This window comes from Microtus oregoni, unplaced genomic scaffold, assembly GCF_018167655.1.
Source record: "Microtus oregoni isolate MIOR12 unplaced genomic scaffold, Mior012 000044F_ref0000062, whole genome shotgun sequence".
In the NCBI taxonomy this organism is placed as follows: Eukaryota; Metazoa; Chordata; class Mammalia; order Rodentia; family Cricetidae; genus Microtus; species Microtus oregoni.
In genome coordinates this window covers 5025175-5038195 of record NW_024543218.1, presented here as the reverse complement: position 1 = coordinate 5038195, position 13021 = coordinate 5025175, and the positions used below count along the sequence as shown (strand labels likewise).

The 13021-nt window shown below is 36.0% G+C and overlaps 1 pseudogene; it reads right to left on the bottom strand.

Moving 5' to 3' along the window:
- Positions 1-12159: 12159 nt before the first annotated feature.
- Positions 12160-12337, bottom strand: LOC121434814 (annotated as a pseudogene).
- Positions 12338-13021: the final 684 nt, after the last annotated feature.

Sequence of the window (13021 nt, the reverse complement as noted above, 5' to 3'; positions counted from 1 at the left end):
GCACCTCATATTTTTTGAGTGTTTTTCATCTCCAAGTCTAGTGTGTACACATAATCCAATGACAATAGGGGTTTTCTAAGCGCATATAATGGCCTTTGGATAAGAACACACTGTGTTAACATGTGGACATGAGTTTAGATCCCCAGAACACATGGAAGAGTTGTGCATGGATGTCTGTGGCTTAACAGTGTTGTAGGCAAGAAAGACAGGCAGTTCTCTGGAGCCTGCTGGTCAGCTATTTACCAGGAAAAAAACAGTTTCGTGTTTAGTGATAGACCCCATCTCAAAGGAATAAGGCAGACAGTAGGAGTTCTCTCATGGCCTTGGCATACACAACACACACAGTACAACACACACATACACATATACACACATATACACATACATATAACCAAACAAATGCACACAAAATACCAATTATGAGTTTCTAAGTTCTGCGTGTCTCACAAACATCATTCACAGACTTAACTATGCTACTGGTCTATGGTCCAGATAACAAGAATATATTTCCTAAATAATCTTATCAGGGACTCATTTCATGCCTACATCCTCCAAACCTCAGAGGTGTACAGCTGAAGACTTGACCTTAGGACAATGACAAAGCACACTCATTTTTGAATGCACTGCTGTTTTTTTCTGCTTAATACCACATCTAGGAGGATGGGAAATCTGAATGAGACTTGTAGCTGTTACAGCTAGCTCCATGAGGTGGATGAAGGTTTCTCTAGCATAGAGGTGCATAACTCTCCTTACTTATCTCCCCAACAATCCTCAATGACTAACCCTAAACTGTCACACTGTCATAGAAGCAGGTTGCCAAATTGGTGACAAGAACTGGAACTCTACTCTTCAAATCTTGATTTTCCGTTGTTTTGAAAATTATAGACCAGCACTTTTGTGCTTATATTCATGACTCTACCTATATTTTCTGAAAGAAATTTCTCTCCTGAGTGAGGGAAACCCAATATTCTCCTTATGTTTGAAAAAAAAAAAAGATTCTGACTGAATGGGATACTCTGTATAATCACAGGGCAGCAATACTTGAGCCCCTTTAGATTCCTAGAGTTCCCTAAATGGGAAAGATAGTGCTTGATTGTCTTACAGATACAGGTTCAAATGTTCAACAATTGTTAAAAGAAAGTCAGATAAAGTGTGGTTCTCCCCATCGGTGTATTGGCACTTAATGTTCATTCTTTCTTTCCCATCAGCAAAAGAACTTTCTAGGTATTAAGAAAACACTAGAGGGAAGCAAGCCCTGAAGCAGGCTCAGTGGATTTTTTCTGTATGCATGCATCTCTGTTTTCTGGGGCTGTGAGGCTCTCATGCCATCTGAAATAAAGGCTTAGCTGAAGGCTAAAGCCATTGAGTGGGGATTAGTGTTCATGTTTGAGAGGTACTCCCGAGGCCTTTAAGATTTCACTCAGTTAAAGGCTCTGACTTTGGAAGGGGTTATAGCAAACCAAGAGAGCCTGACATAGTTTAGCTTTAGAACAAAAAAGAATCATAGAAAACTCAAAATTGTTCTTTTTCTTTGGCTTGCTTATAAAAGGGTAAAAAATATATTGTGAACCACATTTCTCTGTAATAATCTTAGTTGAATTCTTCCTCTAGCAATCTTTTTTCTTTGTTAATTTTTTTTAAATAACACATTTTTAATTATTTGAGAATTTAATACAATGTATTTTGACCATATTTACCCCCACCCCAACTCCTCCAAGATATACTTCTACCTTCCTACCACCCAACACTGTGCTCTCCTTTTTCATTAATTAAATTTATATTTTATCAACAGTTCACACATCCTACTGTTCTGTTCCCCCTCTGCCTCCCAACTGCCCTCCCATCCATTCATCCTCTGTACAATCGTACAATCGTACAGTTCAAACTGGTACATGTGAAACTTGATGGTGTCAAAATTTCCTATTCTAATTAATTAATGTGTATGTTTGTGTAGAGTTATTCTGCATTCTCTCATACTGAGGATATAGAGGTTTGAATGCTTCTTATATGTGCTTGGCTATATACTTGACTGTAGGTATCCCCAGGGAACGTGATTCCATGACTCATGCATACTGAAATCCAAGATGCTTAAGTTTCTTATGTATAGGTTTTTTCTATTAAGTCTGTGCATATAATTTATACTTTAATTTCTAGATCATACAGTATAAAGGCTATGTATATTGTTATCTTACTGTATTGTGCAAGGAAAAATGGGTGCATTTGTCCACTGCAGACAACTGTTTTGGGGGGGAGGGATCCTTTTCATAATTGTTTGACTCCATAAATATGGAAACCTCAAATACAGAAGAACACTGTTATCTACTATGATAGCTCTGGCTGGTGACATTTCTACTTGATAATGACTCCTCGTCTTTGAGCACTAGTTAGACTTACATAGTGGAGATCTGGTAGAACCTGTTCTTATTTTAGATTGACAAATCTAAAATCATTGGTTCATGTATATTGTTTCATATATAAATGTATGTTATATGTCTTTTTATCTCAATTTCTGCCCTGGAGATAAGGAGAGGGAGATAAATGAACCTGGAATAAAAAGTAAAGCTTTTCTTTGGGTAATCTCCTTATATCATAATATATTGCTAAAAATAATCAGAAGAGTAACAGCAGTCTATAATCTATAATTAAGTATACTCCTTCCTATTTTCAAGCTATTAGTGGTTTTTTTTAAAAGTCTGCATCACTGCCTCATTTTACTGATCTAAATACCATCACAATGGAGACACTCACTTTCGATAAAGTTTCCCTCAACTGTCAGTGAGACCTTCTAATTTTCAAGTCTCAGTTTACAATTTCACATATCAAACTTCATTTATATATAGCTTTCACTATAAAAAGGATTATTATCATATGAAGAAAGCTTTTTGTTGTTGTTGTTGTGTTGTTTTCTTTTTCGAGACGGGGTTTCTCTGTAGCTTTGGAGCCTGTCCTGGAACTAGCTCTTGTAGATCAGACTGTACTTGATATCACAGAGATCCGCCTGCCTTTGCCTCCTGACTGCTGGGATTTAAGGTCTATGGCACCACCACCCGGCTAAGAATGCTTTGTAACGTACAGACATCTTATATATCTCCTGGGTCTGTAGCATTAACATGCATTTCATAGATGTTTAGGTTTTAATTTGTGCTCATCTATATGTGGCTATAGCAACAAAGTCAGGGTAGGAGCAACTTTTTAAGAAATATATTTTATAGGACTGTCATAAAGTGTATTTTCACAAGATACCCTATATTGAAAGCATATTATTTTTGAAGGTAGTGAAAAGATCTGAATAAGAATGCATAAAAGTTTTATACTGAAAATAAATTATATCTCTTGGATTTTTGCTAACTTTGGCCTTTACCATTTCTCTAGAGCTCCAGCGTCTTCTCTCACTCGACATTCATGTCAGGTGTACCTTGCACAGAAGAAGAGATCTAAGTGTGTAAGAGTTTGTTAAGATCCCCTAGCATGTTGAAAACTAAGAAATATTTGGGATATGATTAGCTTAGTGTTGTGGTGGATTTGTGCCTGAACAGGGAGAATTCTGTGTGACAACTATAACCCTACTCTCATCTGTTTTCTGCCGCTTAGGATGGGGCTCTCAGTGCTGACCATTCTTTCAGGGAGCATCCTTGTTCATCCTCTCTATACCTTACAGCGTTTTGGTTCCACAGATAATTTTAACTTTATATTGTGAGTAATCTTTTCTTTTGATTTATTTAAATCTCAAATTTGGCCAAAATTTTTAAGTAAGAAGGAGTCAGTTAATTATTACCACCTTATTCCATCTTCCGTCCACCTTCATGGATGCCCCTCTACACAAATCTCTCTCTCCTTTTCTTGCCTCTTTGTTTAGTTTCATGACACACTGAATTTAACCCAAGCTTTCCTTGTGACAGGATGTTTCAAGCTATAGTTACAGCTAGGTGGGTTCAGCTGTGAGTATGAACTTAAGATCGGAATGGCCCCTCTCTTAGATTCTATCAATATCTGATCACTGGACAGTGATGGTATCCATTAATATATTTTAAAATCACAATTCCCAAAGACTTTTTCAAATGGAAAAGGAATCTTTGCAAATTGACAGGTAGAGAAAAAAAGTAAATTTGTAGGAAACATATTGCCATATTAAAACTTTTCTTCCAAGTGCTGGTTTTCTTGAATGTGGTTGTCATTGTTTGAGGATTAATAGTTACCCAGACACTGGTAGTCTGTGTTGCTTCAGTCAGCACTGGCCACAAATGAGCCAGAGAAACTGACCTGGGGTAGCTCTCTGCCTTTCTTTTGTGACTGAAAGTGTGTTTAATGTGGATGATTGTAGCTCTGAAATTCTCATTTTAAATCTGTAGTGAAAGTGATATGTAGTTTTGCCCTAGCAAACAATTATAACGACCTGTAAACTGGGACCAAGTGTTTACCAAATGTTTTAAAAATGAACTCAGGAGGCAGAGGCAGGCGGATCTCTGTGAGTTCGAGGCCAGCCTGGTCTATAAGAGCTAGTTCCAGGACAGGAACCAAAAAGCTACGGAGAAACCATGTCTCGAAAATCAAAAAAAAAAATAAATAAATAAATAAATAAATAAATAAATCTGAAATCTAAAAGTATTCTTTGTCCCCTTGCATAGAAAAATCAATTCCACTGATATGAAGACATATATGTCTATTTCTCCAAATATCTTCAATCTTCTTCCCTCTCTTAGACCCTTAGGAAAAATAATCATTACAGATATATGAGCCAAGCAGTTAACAGAAAACTTCTGGAGGTGTAGAAAGTGTCCCTGACACCATAAGATTCTCAAGGAGAAAACCACTGATGAGATTTTCTTTTCTGGCAAGGTTTGGGGGAGGAACAGTCTATTCCAGGGCTCTCATGTCCTTAGCTGGCCCTATTTGCTCATAAGTGAATGGCATTTTGCAGACAGGGAGGAGAAAACATCCTATAAGTGTATGTTACTGGTATCATGATGCATGCCATTTTTCAGTAACTAAATAGTGTTGTTTGGAAGTTGGATTTTTCAGAACAAGACAATTAAAGTTGAAAATTGTTCCAATTTGAGGTCTGAAAGACTGGACTGAGCCTAATTGGCAATGGCCCTTAGCCATCTTTTTGTGATGGAGTTTTAACATGCAGGAATATAAAGATATTCTCAGAAACCAAATCCACATTAGTACTTTAAAAGTCACAGATAATTATGCATATCTGAAATAAAGAAAACCTGAGATAGAGTGAACGCAGCAAATTTCAAAATAAAAGAAGAATATATACTCCAAATTGCTTTACAGATTTTAATGTCTTTTAAAAATATGAAAGACAACCCAAAGCTGAATCTTAAAAATTGAGTACTTGTGTATCAATATTAAAAATCAAGCTTTATTTATTTGTTTCAATGTGAGAGAAAAAGAAAAAACAAAGGTTTTCTCCTGGAGGAATAAAATCTCTAAGCCCTAGCAGTTTCTAATAGTGTAGTACCTGTTGCTATGGATACTCATCATCCCACAAGAGAAGAGTAAAACATGGTCTAATCAGGATAAAAAATTATACACTCTTGGTACCAGTACTTAAACACTATGTATTAGGTACACTATGGCTTTGGTTTCATTTAAAAATCTATTGCTCTTAGATTAAAGCTTTCAAAGATGAGAATCAAGGGATCTCACCAAAACAAGATCTCAAGGGCATAATTTTGATGAACTCTTTACTTCAAATTCTAGTTTTATTCATAGAAGGTTGTTCTAAGTATTAGTGTTGTAGTAACATTCTCTTCAAGTGAGATAATGTCACTCTAATGTTTGAAATCCTAAGCATGCAATGACCTAAAGAATCCACTGGTGTGGGAGGTCCTTCTGTCTCTGTGTTGCATTTATTGGTTAATAAATAAAGAACTGCTTTGAGTCTATGGAAGGGAAGAGCAGAACTAGGCAGGGAAAGTTAAGCAGTATGCTGGGAAGAAGAAGGGCTGAGTCAGGGAGATGTCATGGACATGGACTGGAGATGGACATGCTGGAAATTTGCTGTAGGCCACAACCTCGTGGTAATACACAGATTAATGGAGATGGGTTAAATTAGGTGTAAGAGTTAGCCAATAAGAAGCTAGAGCTAATGGGCCAAGCAGTGATATAATTAATACAATTTCTGTGTGATTATTTCTGGTCTGAGCTAGCTGGGCAGTCTGGACAAACAAGCGGCCTGATACTAAAAATTGGCACCAATGCGGGGGACTAAATCCACATAAAACCTGAGAAGGCTTTAAAAGGAATTCTAGACACAAAAATACAGAGTTGAACACAGCTTCTTGCTGTTTGCTGGTGGCTTGCCACAGTTTTATCAAGAGCAGTTTTCCCTGATTCAGCAGTAGGTAGCAGGGAAAAAAAAAGCCACAGCCATTTTAAAATGCCGGCTTTCAGAACCACATTACTAGTGCAAACTCTGATTCTTTTGGGAGATAAAGTTTTTGGATGGGGTTTGTGAGTAGACTCCTGCAGCTTACTTAATGGCAACATGGACTGGCTGTGTGCCTGAGAACGGGGCTATGTGCGTGGCTCTCAGATACACAAGCAGCTCTGCCATGTTGAGCTGGGTGGAACAAGCAGAAAGTACTGTATATATCATAGTAGTGTTCTCAATAATTGTATCCGTATGTAATATCTTAGGCAAGTTTCTTTGATCCTTTGTAGCATAAGTACAGCAGGGATTAAAATAGTGCTGACTGTTGAAAATTAGTTTTGTGAGTATCCAGTGTAATAATTCATGGAAGTTCTTAAAGTCCCCAGCCTATGGTGAAACTCCACACCCAAGTGTGTTACTGTGTGAGAAGAATGGCTGATAATGAGCTTTGTAAGCTGTTTAAGGTAAGCCCTCTGGAAGACCTTCATTGAACATGCATATGGATTATTGCTTCAATCCTGGAGAGAGTCAAAATAAATATAATTGCTTTAAATTTTAGCAATCTGATTTCAAATTTTTTCTATCAAAAATAGTTAATTTTGACTAATGAAGTACTCCATGCCCCCAGATTGCTGACTACAACTCTGTAAGCAGCCCACATTAAATCCAGACATCACATCCTTTTCTTCTCATGCCCCTGACTCAGGCTAGAGTCACCTGGTTAGGGCCGCTCTCAGTCTTGTACAAACTTAGCTGGTGCAATGGAAAGTTGAATTCCTCCTTGTGTGGTTCATGGATATGTAGCTTCCAATGTTCAGTTACTTAGCTGCCCCATGGAAGGAATGGCACCTTGAAGCCAGGCAGGAAGATTAAGTGTGTGTGCAGCCCTAGAAACAGTCACTTACTGAGAAGGTAGCATTTCTCACACTTATTCCTTTTTCTGTGCTTTTTCTCACATTTTACCTTTACAAATTTAGAACTCACCTTATTATATAAGAAATCCAGCAGAATCTTATCTCAAAAGTTCTGTGGCTCGTGAGTGACCACATCTATTACATCTATTTTGGATTCCCTTGTCTTTCTTTTTTTTTTCCTCTAATATCCTAAAATAGCATTTACTCCTCTCCCCCAATACCATGTCTGGTTGGGTTTTCACATAAACATTATGTGAATATATGTCAGAGATTTCGCTGAAGTTAAGATAGCAACTTTTGGGCTAATTGGATGGAAAACCCACTGAAAGAACATTTGAGATCCTAAATCACTGAAGTAGGTTATTAAAGAAGATGGATAGAAGACGATGGTTGAGTTTGATATAAAATCAGTAACAATGAACTATGATCTTGGAACTTTTTCCCATGGTGCTGAAATTGTTTGCATGTTCACTAGACAGCAATCTACAAATTAACCTCTCCTACAAAGGAATTGTGGAAACCCTGGCACTGTTTAGGCTTATAAATATTTTTCTATTTTCTGCTTCTAAATACTAAAGCCTCCTAGCTTTGACTCCAGTTATCCATTTGAAAGATTATGTGGCTACGATGAGACCCTTTAGAGTAGAAAAAGCCATCATTCTGGAGACAAATGATACTGAAAGGCCAGAGCCTTGCATTTTATTTTCTTGGATCTTTATGCTGTAATAAAGAATCAGAGCTCCACCAAAATGTGAGAACTTCTTAGAATAAAGTCCTTATTCTGAATTTATATTTAGTCCCAAAGTTGAAGGAAGGATCACTAGCAAATAGCACAAGCAAGAAGATGGAACTAGTTAAATTTCCTTTAAAAAAAAAAGTTACCAATTCTCAATGAGCCGAGGGAGTTAAGACGAGTTATTTGCACCTGACTATGCATTTTGTGACCCAAGCCTCTTCACTCCATTCATTAACAGGGTTTACAGCTACCAGTGTTTTAAGGAAAATGCTTAAATTTGTGAGAGTTTTCATAATTGCCCAATGAGAATGTTTCAAAATGGTGGCATATCTCTGTACAGATGATGTGTTCTATGGGGTACTTAGTGGCTTATCCATATGCCAATATCCTACTTTTTACTGAAAGAAGAAACTCACCTAATTTCAGATGTCCTGGTGCATCAAAATGGTTAACACAATAGCTGGAACTGACTGCTTATGTTTTGAATGGCACCGTCACTCCTTGTTTTACCTGCATGCTTCATGGCTACTGATGATGGCTTGATGATAGTTGTAGGTCGAGTGCCACCATGATATGGCTTTCTGTTGCAATCTCTCGGCTGCAAGCCCTAACACCTAAACTCTTATGTGATTTCATAGTTGCTGAAATACTTGGTACGGTTTTTGCTTGTTAGTTTTGTCTTGTTTTGTTTTTCATCTCTAGCTTTAGACACATATTACTAAGCTTATCATTCCACATTAAGACTCAGACTTGCTCAACATGTAAGATTCAAAGTGAAGATATAACAGGTTAGTATACAGCATGCAAAATACAGAGAGAAAAATGCCATTCGACACCCTGAATCAAGTATGAGGCATCTACATTTAGAAAATGATATGCACTATAACTGCATTTTAATGTATCTAAATTTGCACACCTAATGTTATTTTAATGATTAGTCATTCTGTTGTGTCAATTTTGCTATACTATTCACAGCAAACGTAAATGATTTATTAGATCTCTGAACAATGAAATTGTAATCATTTCTTTATGTCCTAACCTTTTATTTTTCCTTTAATATCACCAGAAAAAGTATTCTAAAAGAATCCCTTTAGAATTACAAGAGTGCTGAACCACCCTAGGGTTATCTTGAGATTTTCTTGGAAGCCTCGTTTTTCTTTTTTTTAAGTACAATTTCTATTATTTTGAGAACTTCATATAAGAGAATGCATTTACTGTATCTACATCACTCTGCCCTCCCCTTCTCTGATACCTTCCTCTAACGTTAAGGATCTCTTCCTTAATTATTACACACATAAACACACACACACACATGTGCAGACACACACACACACACACACACACACACACAACTTCCTGAGTCCTTTCACATTGCTTATCTGTACATATGTCAAGAGCTCTCTGCTCAGGATCACACAGCCTATATGGGACTCGTCCACTCAAGAGACTGATTATCCCTCTCTCATATATAAAAAACACTATCTCCCAGAAATGTCTTCTGGACCTGACAAGAGCATTACATTCATGAACTAACAGGATTTACTGTTGCCTCTAGAGATTAAGCAATTCAACACTGTAACATGGAGTAGAAAGGGATTGGTAACCTCCTACTCCCAGCGGAGGAACTATGTACAATTTAGAGAAAAGCCAATTTTCTCTAAAGTTGGCTTTGATAAGTTGGCTATACTCCAGTGGATGACCACACACCCAAAAGTATATAAATATCACAAATGGGTCATTAAATTTTTAAAAAGATAAGATGAATTTGGGGGTTGGGAAGTAGGAGCAGATATGGGTAGAATTAAGGGGAGCAATTGGAGTGAATATGATTAAAATACATCTTTTAGAATTCTCAAAGAACTGCTCAAATATGTTTTAAAAATTAAAAAGCTGACTTTTAATGAGCTGAGAGTGTAGCTCAGTGGTAAAGTATGCATCATTGAAGTCATCCTCCACATGAACCTTTTCATCTTGAGTTTATAAAAGTTATAACTAACAATATATAGTAAAAGTACCATATAAGATGCAGTAAAGCAAAAATAAGTGAGTAAAATATGAAAATGCAAATCCAAGACAGATTCTCAAGATCTAAAGCATTTAATATAACTGAAATTCTACTTTTTAACAAATGTTTTCACTAAATTATCCTATGTGTTAAAATGGTTTTTTCAAGTCATTTTTAATTCTTTAACATCACACCTGCTTTTATTTTCCCTAACCACACACTGTGTCAAATGTCGGATGTTCATTTTTACAGAGTTCATTCAGAGTTGTTTCCTGGGTTTCTGTGAAAACCAAACAGTAATGAGAGACAGAAAGATGGATGTTAGAGATGTGTTCTAAGTCAGAGTGCTGAAAGTTAGGGCCTCTTTACCTTTCCTGCCGTAGTTTTTATCAGATCTGTGTCTAGTCTATGTCTAGTTTACACAAAGACTTTGTTTTGCAAGAACAGTCAATAAATGATAATAGATGGGAGAATAATTTTATGTTGTATAAATACTTGTGCATCTCTTCAAAGTGTTTTTATATGTTAATAATTGATTTATAAATCAACAAAAGTTAATGAAACTTCAAACAGTTCATCTGTCTATAGAAAATTTGTGATAACACCTCTGTGTGTGTGTGTGTGTGTGTGTGTATGTGTGTGTGTATATCTCTCTTCCCCTAACTCTCCCTCTTTCTTCCCTAGTGAAGAATTCTAAGATAAAATTCACATAAGGGAGCTACTGTACTGAGTTTATTTATTTACTTAAGACTAGTGACTGATTATCAATCATATAACCTGCTTTATTAAATCCAGATATTTAAAAATCTTCTTTGGGGTTTAAGATGCAATATACTTTCTTTTTCAGAATTTTAAACATATTTGAAATTTTTATCTGAACTTTTTTTTTAAATAAAGGAGACATATATCAGTGTCTTTGTGGACAACCATGTTTGTTTCTATATTACTATCTTGAATGTTTGAAAATATTGAAACAAGGGTTGAGATTGTACAGATGGAAAGTCTTCTTAATTTAAACCCTAATATACTCCATGTTTGTTTTTCTATTTATTTTCTATTTTGGTCAATAATAGCCAGAAATGAGAGCAAACTCTCTTTTTACTGTGTAAGATATAAGTAATTAATGATAAGGCAGTAGGTTAATATATCATACTTCTAAATGCCCTTTGACCGAAGAATGGAAAAGGAAAATGTGGTACATTTACACAATGGAGTACTACACAGCAGAAAAAAATAACAACATCTTGAATTTTGTAGGCAAATGAATGGAGCTAGAAAACATCATTTTGAGTGAGGTAACCCAGACGCAAAAAGATAATTATCACATGTACTCATTCATAAGTGGTTTTAAAACATAGAGCAAAGAAAACCAGCCCACAAATCCCAATCCCAGGGAAACTAGACAACAATGAGGACCCTAACAAAGATTTACATGGATCTAATCTACATAAGAAGTAGAAAAAGACAAGATTTCCTGAGTAAACTAGGAGCGTGGGAACCTTGTGGGATGGTTGAAGGGGAAGGGAGAGGCACGGAGGGGAGCAGAGAAAAATGTAGAGCTCAATAAAAATCAGTAAAAAAACAGGTACCTCAAAAAAGAATGTAGTTTTTTAAAAAAGCAGATTACATTAGCTTATAAATAATATAGTCTTATTAGTTTATTCATTATGAAAGTGTATGTGCATGTATAAATATGTATGTATACGACTGTAATCATCACATGTATGTTTATAGACACTCAATACACACACAAACTTTATACACATAAATATGTATATAATTGATTATATATATAATTTCTTTTTTGGTATCACATGGCCAACACTTGAAGGCCCATAATTCAAGAATAATGCTGTACAAAATCCTCAAGAGACCTCTAAAATTCATAAAACCAACAGGGCATCAAAACGCACGGCTTTCCTTGGATCTTCTAACATCTTCAGATTCATTATTTAGATTAGTTCCATAATATCTTTGAACTATTTCTTCTACCTGAATATTTGTTGACATGTTCATGTATCTTCACAAATGTGTGTGCATTCACTTGGAAGACAGAAGTCAATGTTGCTGCTGTTATTAACGTCTCAACATTTTTTTTTTAATTCCCCAAGGGATTAATATGGATACCTCCGTTCCTGGAGGTACTGCAATACCAGGTCAATGAGTGGAGTGGACAGAATAAATTTCTACTTCCAAAAATCCATTTAATATGTTGTTCTCAGATAGAAGATGTATCATATATTAAATTGATAAGAACAGATACTACACTTGATCTTAGTCAAAAGGTGAGAAGCGATCAACATCTTATTTTTTGAGACAGACACTTTCACTGAACTTGGAGTTTTACAAGCGAACTCCAGAGATCTATTTCCCTCTGCCTGCCATCACTGGGCTACCATACACAGCTTTTTATGTGGCTACCCATACACAGGCATGCTACCATATACAACTTTTTATGTGGGTCCTGGGAACACAAGCTCATATCATCATGCATGCATGTCAAGAATCATTTCCAAGTCCTGTTCTTCCTAAAAATGCAGGTAAAGATTACATACTTTTAATTATAATAGAATATAAGCCAGTGAAAATTATTCTGCAAGTGGGGTGATGAGCTAGCAAGGACTCCACTGAGAGTTCATTGCCTTTGCAAATCCTAATATAAACATAGAAATAAGAGAGGTAGTGAAAATACAATTAAGAGAACTGTAGGAATTACACAAAGTTTCATAAACCTATGTAAGATAGTTCTAACAACATTTGCATATAGATTAAGAACAAATGTTCAGGGATTATTTCATAAGCACTTTTAGGAAAGACAATATTAAAATAATCATTTACAGTTTTTAGATCTATAGGAAACTTGGGAAGACTGAATAGTTCTTACTCATCCCACATATTATCTCTGATGTTCTTAATTTGTGCTATGGATTGGATATAAGATATCCAGGCGTTCACACACTGAATGCTTAGTCCACAGGGCA